The 14669-nt window shown below is 35.1% G+C and overlaps 1 non-coding gene across 1 annotated transcript; it reads left to right on the top strand.

Annotated features, from left to right (window-relative positions):
* Positions 1-13770: 13770 nt before the first annotated feature.
* Positions 13771-13877, top strand: LOC128035055 (small nucleolar RNA R71). The gene has a single exon (XR_008191458.1). It is a non-coding gene; the product is annotated as a small nucleolar RNA R71 (small nucleolar RNA).
* The last annotated feature ends 792 nt before the right edge of the window (positions 13878-14669 follow it).

The following is a 14669-nucleotide window of genomic DNA, read 5'->3' as shown; positions in this document are numbered from 1 at the left end:
AAATAGCTTGATTTTGGCCAATTTCTTGTCTAGACGGCCTAAGACACGAGCATGTGTCTTAACCGTGTGTCCCTTGTAGGTTTTAAAGGTTGTTTTTCGAAGGTTACATGGCCTGACACACGGGCATGTGGCTTGGCCGTGTGACCCAAGTCAAAGAGTTACACGGGCTGGGACACGGCCGTGTGTCCCTATTTCGATTGTTACACGACCTGAGACATGGGTGTGTGTCTCAGCCGTGTGAGTAACACGGCTTGGCCACACTGTCGTGTGACCCCTCAGTGTGAATTTTTCTAACTTTTTCCTTAAGTTTTCATATGTTTCCAATCTAGTCCTAAATAATTTTTAAAGTGTTTTTGAGACCTCGAGGGCTCGAAGAAGGATGATATGCATGTGTTTGAATGGATTATTCTATGATTTATGAAATGTTTGGAAATTAAAGATTTAAGTTACGTTTTTATGGTAATTCTTCGTAACCCAATTCTAGCGACTGATATGAGTTAGGGGTGTTACAGATTGCCCCTCTATATGCATGTTACAGATACTGCAACATTTGCAAAAAGATGGCAGAGTTTGGCTTTGTCCTCTCGCACAACGATTATGCTAATTTCGATCCTGCACCCAAGGCATCACAATCGTAAGTTCAGATGAACTTAGTAAGAATCTGTGAAACAGTGTAACAGTAATATTTCAAAATGTTCAAGAGATAAAATTTTTAAAGTAGAGATTTCAAACACCCTATTTATCATTGGCTTTCTGTAGGTTTCACTGGCGTGGTCAATACCTTGCCCTATTTCCGCAACTCACCACTGGCGGATGACCACCTCTGGATGTACTAACATCAAGAGTGTGAATATTGCAACTAAGGATATGGATTTGAGGCGGTTTTCACAAGTATACGGGTCAGGTTGTAATATATTTTGTTCACAACGAAACACTTGGTAAATATTTCAATGATCGTACCCAAGGGATTGCAGTTTGGGGAAAACTACAATTAAGCCAATTACCAACAAATAATTACTAATATACTCGAGTCATAAATTAGTAGTGTTAATCAAGAAGCAAGATGATTATAATAATAAACTAAATAAATTTAACTAAACCTAAATCTACTCTTAGGTTCATGTATCGGCTTTTCCTATTCCTTATTTTGACTACGTGAGTTCCTTTTAGTATAGATCCAATCGTTTTACCTAATTAATTATTAATGTAGAGTTCTAATCAATCAACTAGTCGATATCGTAGTAGGATCTTCCAATCTTCCACTAGAATAACGAGTCAGCAAGAATTACTTATCTTCCGACCTCACAGTCCAGACTGGTTTGCGGTTCAGGTGTTCACTGATAAGCCATACCAATTTTGGGTTAATTCCCACCTTAATGACTTCCTAGGGTTCTCAAGCCTAGGGTATAAGTTCTTCCTCTCCCAAACAGTTGATCTGCTAAAAAACTCTATCATTCAATCAATTAATTAAGTTAAAGTAATTGAAACATGCAAAATATGTAGAAAGCATAAATTGATTCTAATTTTTACACAAACATTTATCTAACAATGTTAAAGAAAGAAATATAAAGAAGAGAAAAAGGAAAAGAGATGCTCATGGATTTATCAATGAAAGCGTGGTTACGGAACAATCTCCTATTGCAGAAGTCTCACTTCGGAACAAGATCTTCCGAACACAAGAACATAAAATGTGTGTTTAAACTAAGAATGAAAGAAAAACCTAAGAATCAAAACTTAAAAATTGTGTGTTTAAACTGATTAGAATGTCCTTTATATAGGCTAAACTCGGAATATTAAAGTTCCTAAATTATCCTTGAAATCCTTAGAGTTTGACTGGGACAAATACACCTAATTTCCCTCCAAAACATAATTAAAACATGCAAGAGTTTTTGGGCTATGCAGAGGTTGGTTGCAACATAGGCTTGCGGTGTTGCAACATCAAAGTTCGATGTCGCAACATTGAAGGACCGTGTCATGACATTGATGGCAGTTTCACTCCAGAACTTGTTTTTGGCTTTTTTCTTCGACGTTGAGACATTATAATCTTGGTGTCGCGACATAAGAATCAGTTTTGGCTCAAATTTGCATCTATAGTTCTTGATTTGTCCTACAAGACCATGTAACCTTATTTAGATATATAGAATGTAATAAAAACTACTAAAAATCATAAATTACTACTTTAACCATGAAAACCTAAATATATACTAAGATTCTTTTATTTAACTATTAAACAAGCTAAAGTTATGTGTAAAAAGTATGTAAATAATAGTGTATTACATGGCAGATCACACCCCCACATATATTGGGAAAAAAGAAAATAAAAAAATTAATAAGAAAATGACTTAATTTCTTTCTTTAAACAATCGAAAGTTAGTGAAGATGGATGTAAATAAGAATCTCACAAATATCACCATTAACATAAATCAAACAGATAAATCAAAAACAGGTATGTAGTAGGCACAATCATGTGAACTAAAAACATTCGTTAAATAAAACTGTTAGCAATTCTGGAAGATTATGCACAAAGAACACTTAAGTCACATTAGTCTTCTCGGCTTGTAACGTTCTGAGGTTTAGGATAGTGTGATTTCAAAGAAAAATATGGCTCAAAACGGTTCAAACACTAGAAATAGTTAGGCACATGACATTGTTCCCTCTCTTTCCCCTTAATGTCCCATCCAAGGTCACCGCCTTTTGTCTTCCTCTCTCACCTACCTTATCTCTCCATGTAGGAAGATACAATATAATACTAACAACTATGGTTGACTTAATGAGTTTTGGTGCACTAATGACTGAGTATTCTTACTTTTGTGACTCTCTATTTTGTCACTTTGACTTTTTACTCTTTTCTCAATTACAGTGCTTTTGTTTTTGTTCTACACTTTTTCTTCTCGATCATTCTTTGGGGCACATTTTTGCCCGACCTAATCACTGTATCACATTGATTCTTCCTTTTATGCTCTTTTTTTAAACCACCGTGATCTATCTACCTAAACCCTCAATATCTATGGCCTGATGTTTATTTTGTAATGTATTAAAGGACCAAGGATAGGGAAGAGTTCAAGTTTTCAATTTATGTGTGGTCCTTGGGTTTCAATTTTTGGAGGTTCATCAAAAAGGAGCTATCATGCTTAAATAAGGAGACTAGGGATTTATAGCATTAAGGTATAGTCATTTGAGAATTGGCTATTCAAACAATGCCTTAGGTCATCCTAAAGCATCCCACCGTACACAATTTCATTCATTATTTGAATTAAACCGAATGAATAATAATCAATTCAAGCATTCTTGTCTCCACGACTATCTATAAGACATATATTTTATATGGCATCATCAAACATTCTTACATAGGTATTTCTAATCTATTACGCAATTTAACTAACCTAATAAATTCCCCGTAAAATTAATCAAATTATCTCATATCAATAAAACATTTCATGCTTGACAAAAATCATTACATGTTTCATTATTGTCAACCACTTTTCGCAGTTTAATATAATCCAAGCACCATGCAACAAAGCAATAAATTAAATTGCTTTTTTAAAATAAATAACCAACTAAAGCAAAGTAAACACATAAACTAATCCTCCGCACTGTCCTCCACACTTTAGAACATACATTGCCCTTAACGAAAAATAATTAAAGTGCAAACCAGAAAACCTCCCTGAGTAGGCTAGATCTAAGCTGTTATGATAATCTCGGGATTTGTGTGCTCCAAGCAGACGAAAAGAGTACTTAAAAAATATATACTATGACAAGAGATATGAAATATAATATAAAGAAAATAAAAAGAAGAATAACAAGAAAAAGTGTTAATAATAGATGACAGAACGTCTAAAAATATTTAGATGAACTTGGGCTTTCAATGTTGCAAAGTGCATTCTATCTAGGATGTCACGTTATTAGGGTACGAAGTCGCAACATCAAGACCAGTTTTTGGCTTCTTTGATTTTTTTTCAATTTTGTCACTCCATGGTATCTACACCTGCTGTGGGAAAAAAACTAAACACAAATAAGATTAATAAAACAAAATAAACGAATAAAAATAAAAATAAAAATAAAAACAAAATAAAATTTAAAACAGGGAATAGAAGTTCTTTTAAAACTGGAACGATCCGTGTTGCCATCATAGAAGAACTTCTAGCTGGTTCTCGACATTTTGATCCATCGTTTGCTCCTCTGTCGATGTATATGAACCAGCCCCTTTTGTCGCTTCCAACGATGTTGCCTTATTTTCAACTGATATGACATTCACATTATGAGCCACTAAGTACCAAATCTGAGCCAATCCCAAATCATTTTTCGGGGTATTACTGCTTCAAGTTTCCTTCTCTCCATGTCGCGTGAAGTTTTGGTCACTCAAGCTTTGTTGCCCTTGTCAGATGAGAATGAGTCAAATTGATCGATCTCTTCAGCTGATACCTTCTGTGCTATGGCCAGAAGGTGTATTGGCTCTTCTACACCTTCATTTAGAATCAGTTTAAGCTCCATGTTTGGGGGTACTTTTACTATTATGTTTGTTTCTACATTAATTGGATCGAGGGCACCTTCAAGTATGTTTAGTTCATCAACGCAGTCCCTAATTCCAAACTCTTACTAATTTCAATCATCTAAGTCCAAATGATTGTTGGTAATACAATGGTCATCATGGTCAGAGTTAAGAAAATCATGTGCGACCTCTTCCCGTGGAGGTAATGCCTCTAATATCTATCGGAGCATTACCATCATTTGTGTCATCTTATCTGACATTCTTGTTAAAATTTTGGGTGTTTCCTTTTTAGCTTGCTAGATTTTATCACACTTAGATGGATGTATATTCAGCTCATGTACAGGTTCCTTCAGATAATTACTTTTACCTTTTCGGTCATAACTCCCAAAGGTATAGTAAAGTAACTCATCCAGATGTTCGGGCATATTGTATTTATTGTTATCACCCCCCCGGTTTGTCAAAGCTCCATTTAACAAAATTTGTCTTTCATTATTGTGCCACTCATCATACCAAAAGGACAACTCATCCGACTCAGGCCAACTATCGTCATCATCAAATTTATCCATGTGTGTGTCTATGTTTTGGGCTAAAGGTTTGTCGGGCTTAATTGTTCCACATGACCATATCTCTGGTGGATTAGAATGAGACTCTCTTGGATATTCGTACATATCAATCTTTTTATCATCTAACTCATATAGAGGTTCATATGAATACCATTCTTTTCCATATTTGCTATACAAACTCCATTGATCCATTAAATCTCCATCTAACCAACTTCATTCCACATCACCATGTAAATTATCCCACGTGTTGCCTTCATACCAACTGTAATCATCATTAATTGCACTCATGATTAAATTTTCTTAGTCAACAAGGGAAATAATAAAATAATAAAAATTATGAAAAACAAAAATTAAGCTGAAATAATAATTTAATAAAATTAGCACACTATCTAACTTGTTCGTCTTTTGACTTATATTATTTGTAAGTAATTGATTCAATAACAATTATCACCGTCACAATCCCCGACAACGGCGCCAACAAATTGACCATTTGTAGACGTACTAACGTCCAGAGTGTGAATATTGCAAATAAGGATATGGATTTAAGATGGTGTCCGCAAGTATACGAGTCAGGTTGTAATATAGTTTGTTTACAACGAAACACTTGGTAAGTATTCTAAAAATCGTACCCAAGGGATTGCAGTTTGGGGAAAACTGCTATTAAGCCAATTACCTAAAATAATTACTAATATACTTGAGTCACAAATTAGTAGTGTTAATCAAGAAGCAAGATGATACTAAACCTAAATCTACTCTTAGGTTCATCTATCAACTTTTCCTATTCCTCGTTTTGAATACGCGAGTCCCTTTTAGCCTAGATCTAATTATTTTAGCTAAATAATTATTGATGTAGAGTTCTAATCAATCAACTAGTCGATACCCTAACAGGATCTTTTGATCTTCCACTAGAATAATGAGTTAGCAAGAACTACTTATCTTCCAACCTCACAGTCTAGATTGGTTCGGGGTTAAGATGTTCACAGATAGGCCATACCAATTTTGGGTTAATTCCCACATAAATGGTTTTTTAAGCCTAGGATTTAAGTTCTTCCTCTCCCAAACAGCTGATCGGCTAAGAAATTTATCATTCAATCAATTAATAAAGTTGAAGTAATTGAAACATGCAAAATATGTAGCAAGCATAAATTGATTCTAATCTTTACAAAAACATTCATCTAACAATGCTAAAGAAATAAATATAAATAAGAGAATAAGGAAAGGAGATGATCATGGATTTATCAATGAAAGCATGGTTACAGAACAATCTCCCCTTACGGAAGTCTCACTTTGGAACAAGATCTTCCAGTTACAAGAACATAAAATAACCTAAGTGAAAACTAAGAATGAAAGAAAAACCTAAGAATCATACACTAAAAATTGTGTGTTTCAATCGATTAAAATAGCCTTTATATTGGCTAAACTTGGAATATTATAGTGTCTAAATTATCCTTGAAATCCTTAGAGTTTGACTGGGAAAAATAAACCTAATTTCCCTCCAAAGCGTAATTAAAACGTACAGGAGTTTTTGGGTTGCACAGGGGATTGGTTGCAACACATGCATGCAGTGTTGAAACATCAGAGTCCAATGTCATGACACCGAAGGGCTATCTCGCAACATTGAGGGCAGTTTCGCTCCAGAACTTGTTTTCAGCTTCTATCTTCGACTTTGAGACATCTCTATCTTCTTGTCGCGACATAGACATTAGTTTTGGCTTGAATATGCATCTTTAGTTCCTGATTTGTCCTACAAGACCATGTAACCTTATTTAGATATATAGATGTAATAAAAACTACTAAAAAGCATAAATTACTACTTTAAGCATGAAACCTAAATATATACTAAAATGTTTTGATTTAATTATTAAACAACCTAAAGTTATGGTAAAAAGAAGGTAACTAATAGTGTATTTCATGGCAAATCAGCGGACTTATTCTCTATCTTAGACGGAAGCATGTTCCTAGTGATAATGGTTCTCTATGGTAAAGCCCTGATTCCACCTCATTCAAGTTTCTTTTATACCTTAATTTACACAGTTATCCATGCACTTGGATATAAAATTTGTAGTCTACCACTGGCGATCTTCCACATATGTTCTCTTCAAAATTCAGATCCTTACCCTAATCCATTCACCTAATAATAGAGTAAACTTAGGATTTTCCACCATAACACTTCCTCCAGTCCGTACTCACAATACTAAAAAAGTTGACATCTAACTGAATGGATGCCTCATCAACCTGGTGGGTACATACTTTACAACCTAGCCTTAAGCTACTAGTTCACCTTGTTCCCAATCTTCTAAAAAATTGGGTTTAATAGATAATTCCTATTGATCCTTACCCTCTGCTACTTTTTGACAGACTGTCCGCCCAAGGTAACCCTTGGCAGACTTCTTTTGTTACCCCCATGTGGTCTATCCGGTGTTACCTAGTCCTGGTCAAACACCTTTCCTCTCTGTTGATTTTTGATAGACTCTGCTAGTTAGACCGTTTGAGCGATCATCATCTCCAAGTGAACCTTGGCTAACTTTCCCGACACTGGTTGCCCTTTTTCCCTGCGGATCCTTAGATTTAGGTCCTACTTGAGCATCTCATTATCACCTAAATTCTAGTTTATTAGTTGAAATTTGCGGGCTCATACCAACGAATATTTCATACCTCAGAATAGCACCTCATCATCATTAAGTCTCACATATTTTGGTTTCTTTTTCGTAACAATTTTGCAGATTATTGACTATTCTACTTACTCGCGATCTCAAACAAGTCGCATTCATCCAATCAAATTGCTCTCCGTGTGAGCCATACAATGTTCTTATCTCCTTATCATGTCATCTTCTTTGTTCACTATATTGGCGTACATTTATCAATTTCCATAGCCGAACTCTGATCTTACAACTCGTAATCACCATGTTTAATGTCTCGATGGACTCTATTGGTTGCTATAGTTAAGCTATGGTCTTACACCTTGTAATGTCCATGTTTAATGTCCTAGCGGACTTTATTAGTTGTCATAGCCGATCCACAATCTTATACCCTTTATCTCTATTGAGGTGTCACCCCGAAGGGCCTTACCATCATCGCGATGTCACTCTATAGAGTCGATAGATTGTCATCACAGTGTCGTTCTAACAAGGCAGTCGATAATGTTCCGTAATGCTGTCATGATCCCTTGTCATCCCTTATCAACCCGTTCATTCATCTATTTCGCCAATTACTCCTAACTTCATTTACCAGTCAAGGTAAAATACCTTTGTACTCCACATACACTTTATTCAAGTATATCATACAATTTGTTGTGCTAGTTACTATCACATACATTACATGAAGCATCTATTCATATATTTGCAACTATACAACATTCAACAAATACACTTGAAACCATATGTACACACAACTCAAGCACACATAGAAGTGGTTCAAGCAAACAACACAACAACAGCAATCACCCAAGAGTCAAGTGCAGAGATTCATCTTGCTTCATTTATCCTTGACAGCTTAGCTTGTCCAAAGTCGTGTGTGAAATGATATATGATTTTTGCAAGTATACATGTCGAATCAAAGTAATAAAGTGATGAATGAGTATCGTTCCCACGAGGATCGAATTGAGGCACAAAAGTGGTCAAGTTATTATAATAGAGTGTTATTAATGCTATGGCAAAAACAACTATAAGTATGCAGTGGGAATTAAAGGAATAGCGATGTATGCAATATGTGAAATTAATGAATACTTGGAAATGCTATGACAAGTCAAGAGTGAAAATGAAATGATAATTACAAGGATAATTATGTGAATAATATGCGAACGAATAAATAAAAAAACTAAGAATTGTATGGAAAAGATACTACGACAAAGGATAAAGGTTCTACGGTGTTGTTTTGGAAGGTTGGGATTACTAAGAATTTGCCCTTACTTTCAGTAATGCCTCAGCAAAATCCTACTCAATCTACTGCTCATAAGAGACCTAAAGTGACCTGCTTCTTTCGAGAGCTAGATCTCAAGTTACATGCTCTGTGTCTATAGGCCTTAGCACGATACCCTGCACTATTTTGTCTTCATTCTATATAAACGTCGATTTATGTCTAGAGTCTACTACAAGTATCTGTTGAGTACTTGCTCATATCATTCAGTTATGGTCAAACAAATCCAACCTTTTCAGAATTAGATTAGTTTATGGGCATGTTGCACAGTCATCTATGTCTAGGGATTGCACGCATACAATTTAGAAATAAAGACAATTGAATGAAACGATAAATTAATTCAGATCTATGCTTCAACAATTAAAGAAAATAAAGGTTTCATCATGTAATCCTAACCCTATTAGATTTAGCTCATGGGTTGGCACATAAAATTCAAAACCAAAATAACATCCAACAACATTTTCATCGTTCAATTCACGGAAGAAAAAAGTAAAAAATATGGAAGACTTTGGGAAGACAGCTTTCGTGTGTCTAGTTCACACTCCAACAGTACAGTGTCCTACGGTGGGTGAGAGGGACTACTTTCGTCTTCCTTTTTTGTCTTTACTCAGCATGTCTTTCTTTTTTATTAGAGTTTCCTTTTTTGGCTTTTTATAGCTTTTTCCCTAAGGTAAATCCAATAACCCATGTTTATCTTCTTTTTTAAAATTCTTTTTTCAACAACCCAAGATTATATTCTCCTCTTTTTTAGGCAGATTTTTCTACTACAAGTACAGTTGGGCTGAAACTGGTATGCATTGAGTGTTGACTTGGTCTTCTTGGAATTGTCACGGCATTCATGCTACCAAAATGTTCAACCTTTTGTCCTGACAAACCTTCACTCCTTTATTTCTCATTCCTCAACCTGCACCTGCCAAACCACCAAACACAACCCTACCACAAGCGATTAAAAGTACCTAATATTTAAACATAGTCCAAGGTCTTAATGAAATGATGAAAATACGAATGAAATGTCTTAAAATGCAACTAAATTTACCTAAGTACAAGCATTTAGCTAGGTCTAAAGGCATGAAATATAATTCTTTTCAAGAGTTATCACAACCCTAAACCTGAGTTATTGTTTGTCCTCAAGCAAAATACATATGAATGCATATAACTATCTTGTACTATTAATCTATTAAAAGAGCAACATATACATCACTTCCCAACAGTCTTCTTTCTCTAAAAACTTGTTCGAATGTCAAAGGTTCGTTTCAACAAAGGTAGTGAAGAAAATTTGTCCCTAAAAACAAAATTTCTTAAGTACTCATGTATGCTTTCTAGCCATAACAAATATCTCCTAATGCACTTAGTTCATTAGTTACCTAAACTCAAGTTACTTTGTAACTTTTGCTCACAGACTTTTCAAGATATTTATTCGTACTTGTTTTTTCTCTTCTTTTTATTATTATTTTTTTCTTTTTTCTTTTTCTTCTTTTTTTTCTTTTATAACATTAAGGGATTTAACATGTCACAAAATTCTTTGACTTAATAATCAAAATGGAGCATACACCAGATTACCTAGTACTCATCATGTCACAATTTAAATATAAACCACTCTTGAAGCTAAGGCTTTTGACTAAAAAGATGGATAGAGAAAACAACTACCTCTTTAGCTACTCAGCCTGTTGCTACAATATAGTGCATTTTTCTTTATTACACACTTTTACTCGGACTCACTTTTCTAGTCAATAGCACAATGAAGCAAACAAAGTGGTGTTGACTTACTCGGCAATTCTAAGCATTTGAGTGCCTATTGTCCTTTATTTAAGTAATGTCGTGGAAAAATAACTGATTTTGGCTTCAAAAACCCTAAGTTCATCAGAAAACACTCGCTATAATCAAAAAGGAAAAAAATGAGTATAAGACATCTCATTTTTAAGAATTAATTTTCACGTAATCTAACTTAAGCTAAAATCGCATCATCCACTATCACATGTTCTAGATATACTGAAAAATATAAGCTCATCATCGAACATTACTAGTAAATATTGAACTTCTCGTAGATAAAACAGTACTTAATAGTCACATAGCATTTGCAAACAACTTAACTATACTAGGATGAACATACATATTAGATACGTCATGGAACCTAAATGCACAATACACCCCAAAACTTAAGGGATGCATTGTCTTCAATGCATGAATAAATCTATGCAAACTATCTATGTACAGACAATGTCATGGCAAAATATATGCAATGTAATATGTATGAAAGAAAAAGAAAACTTTCCTTGCTTGGACTATATTATAGATACTTCATTTTGTCTAATGGGTTGATTTACAAGCAGCAACCTTGTACCTCTACTTCCTTTTCATCCTCACAGTCAGTCTCAATGTTGACAGACTCTGTTTTCTCTAGTTCTTCCTCTAATTCTTTGGGTACATTCACTTTATTGGCAAGATTCATCTCAATGGGCTCTGAGTCACTAACCCCGTCCCCTTCTACAGTTTAACAAACAAAGGAAATGAAAAAACTAAAAGAAATTTAAATCGACAAGCAGGAATAAAAATAAAAAGAATTTTCAAGATGTTGAAGCTAAACATCTTGAAAATCAATGAACTGTTTGTCTCGCTCTACATGAGCATCCAAGTAGTTCTTCAAGCGTTGCCCATTAACTTTAAATGTGTCCCCCATTTTCATGTCTTTGACATCAACAGCTCCATGCAGATATACATGAGCTACCAAGCATTGTTCATCAAAATTGAAAGGTGATTTTGCTCCAGCAAAGTGCACAAGGGTCTCTACTCAAATGAATCTTCACCACTATCAGAATTGCTGTGGAAAAATCTTATGAATTCTTCCTCCACTGCTGTTTCTATCAAGTCCATGGCTTGGCATCCTTTATTCTCTTTTTTTATAAAAAGACCTAAAAGGTCAAAACTTTAATTAATAGCTTCATTACAAGGTCTTGAATATCCTTTGGGTAATCCATTCTAAAATTCCAATTGCACCTATTTTTAATAGCAAAATCACAAAGAAAGTCAGCCACCTTGTTGCAATTATGGTTAACCCATACATCATTAACCGAATCAAAGTTATCCATTTGCTTATAGGCCTCATTAATGCGACTGCCCAAAATAGTAATATCATTACCCCACTTTTTCACCCTGTTGACCAAACTAGCACAATCAGATTTAAACAATGCTTTTGACATGTTGAAAGCACTCGCCACCTCTAGACTTTCAGGGCATTAAATCCATTAAATGTGTTCTGCTGGTCATTCATCCTCATGTTCAATTCATATTTTTGCACATCAATTGAAGTCCTGCCATTAGCAAGAAAAGGTATTCCAAGAATAATTGGCACATCATGGTCAGCTTCACATTCTAAAATAAGGAAATTTGCATGAAAGATAAATTTATCTACCCTTACTAGTATGTCTTCAATTTTACATTTCGGATGGGCATAGGATCGATGAGCCAGTTGTTACTAACCGTAGTAGGTCTTGTTTTCCCCATTCCCAGTTTCTTGAAAATAGTCAGAGGCATTAGATTTATACTCACTCCTAAATCATATAATACCTTACCAATATAACAATTTCCAATGAAACATGGGATAGTGAAACTCCTTGGGTCCTTCAACCTTAGAGGCAACTTATTCAGCAACATTATTGTGCTCCCTTCAATGAGAGCAACAGTCTCAAATTCTCCCAATCTACGCTTCTTCGACAGTATATCTTTCATGAATTTCATGTAATTGCGCATTTGCTCCAAAGCTTCTACTAGTGGTATGTTAATATAGAGTTGCTTCAAGACCTCCAAAAACCTATTGAACTAAGGATCTTGTTTAGAATTATAGAATCGCTAAGAAAAAGGTAAAGGTGGTCATCCTTCATGTTGCTGATATTGTTTTTCCATAGCATTTCTATTGACAACCTGATCTAATTCTGCCATAGCGTTTTGCTACTTACCTGGTTTTTGTCCGAGTTATCCTCTCCTACCATGACATCATGAACAATGTCACTCAGCTGAGTCTCACTTCTAAAAGTGATGTCCCTGCACTGATCCTTGGCTTGTGTTCTTGAATTCTCAGTATCACTTGGCAATGCTCATTGTGGTCTTGAATTTAAAACATTCACTATCTACCCCACTTGATTCTCAATAGCTCGGAGAGAAGCAATCTAACTCTAGATTACAAAGTCATTTCTAGCCATATATTCCTTCAACAAAGCTTCAATAGAAGTAGAATATAATGCTTGACCACACTGAACATTTTGCCTTGGCATAGGTTAAATGTAACCAGGCGGTGTATTGCTGCCATCTTGTATTGCGGCATTGTTAAAATTCCCCACACCTTGATTACTTCAACTGAATTTTGGATGTTGCTTTCACCCTAAATTGTAGGTGTTGGAATAAAGGCTATTATTTCAGTTAACATTACCCATGTAGTACACTAACGCTAGGTTTGATGGGCATTCATCAAACACATGATTTTCACCGCAATAAGCACATGACAACTCAGCTGATTTCATCTTCTAGACTACAGTTGGATTTTTTATTGTTTTAATCATATTAGATAGAGAAGATACATGGGTTGTCAATGAAGCAATTGCGTCAAGCTCTATGGTACCAACAACTCTCTTACCCATCCCAACTCTCGTGACCGAATACTAATAATCACTATTGGCAATCTTTTCCAAAATCTCGTATGCTTCATTATAAGTTTTATCCAATAAAGTACCATTGGAAGACGCATCAACTACCATCCTCGTATGGGCATTAAACCCATTATAAAACATCTCCATTTGAGTCCACTGCTAGAATCCATGCATCAGACATTTTCGAATTAATTCTTTAAATCGTTCCCAAGCTTCATATAGTATTTCATCCTCCAATTATCAAAAAGACGTGATGTCATTTCTCAGCTTGGCATTCATAGTTGGTGGAATATATCGTAGAAAAAATATTTGCAAAGATCATTCCATGATGCCACTGTTCCCGACGGTAAAGCATTCAACCACGCTTTCACACGATCTCTTAAAGAATATGGGTATAGCTTAAGTGTCAGATTGTCTTCAGGAACACCCTATTGTCTAAATGAGTCACAAACTTCTAGAAACAATCTTAAATGTAGTCTCAGATCTTCAGTAGGTAGTCCGCCAAACTATCCTACCGTTCATAACATCTAAAACATTATCAGTTTTAGTTCAAACTACTGAGCCTGTATGGTTAGTCTAGCTATTCCTGAATTCAAATCATCCAACATCAGGACAACGTACTTTCGAAGTGACCTGTCTCGGTCATCTATCACACGAACTATAGGAGGATTAGCATCTTGACTAATTGGATTTTCATTGAGATCAGGACCATTCAGATTGTCATTAGGACCAGGATCATTCCCGTTTCTAGCCATATTTCTCAGTTTTTTCCCTTTCTTCTGAAACTTTTATCAATCTCTAGGTCAAAAGGATACTCTTTGTTAGTAGGAATGCCTCTTCTTATACACTTTCAACAAATCTGTAAAGATTAAATTAAACTAAGTTAAATAAAACTAATGGAATTAAGTCAAGTAATGAAATAAAATTTCACCAAATTGTCGATACCCGACAATGGCACCAACTTGTCACGTGTGAATATAATATGCGAATTGTGCAAGTACAAGTCAAATCAGTAATAAAGTGATAAGTAAGACTGTCTCCATTAGGATCGGGTTAGGTATA

Source organism: Gossypium raimondii, chromosome 11 (genome assembly GCF_025698545.1).
Source record: "Gossypium raimondii isolate GPD5lz chromosome 11, ASM2569854v1, whole genome shotgun sequence".
NCBI lineage: Eukaryota > Viridiplantae > Streptophyta > Magnoliopsida > Malvales > Malvaceae > Gossypium > Gossypium raimondii.
The sequence above is the reverse complement of the archived record's forward strand: the minus strand, read 5'-3'. Positions and strand labels throughout refer to the sequence as shown.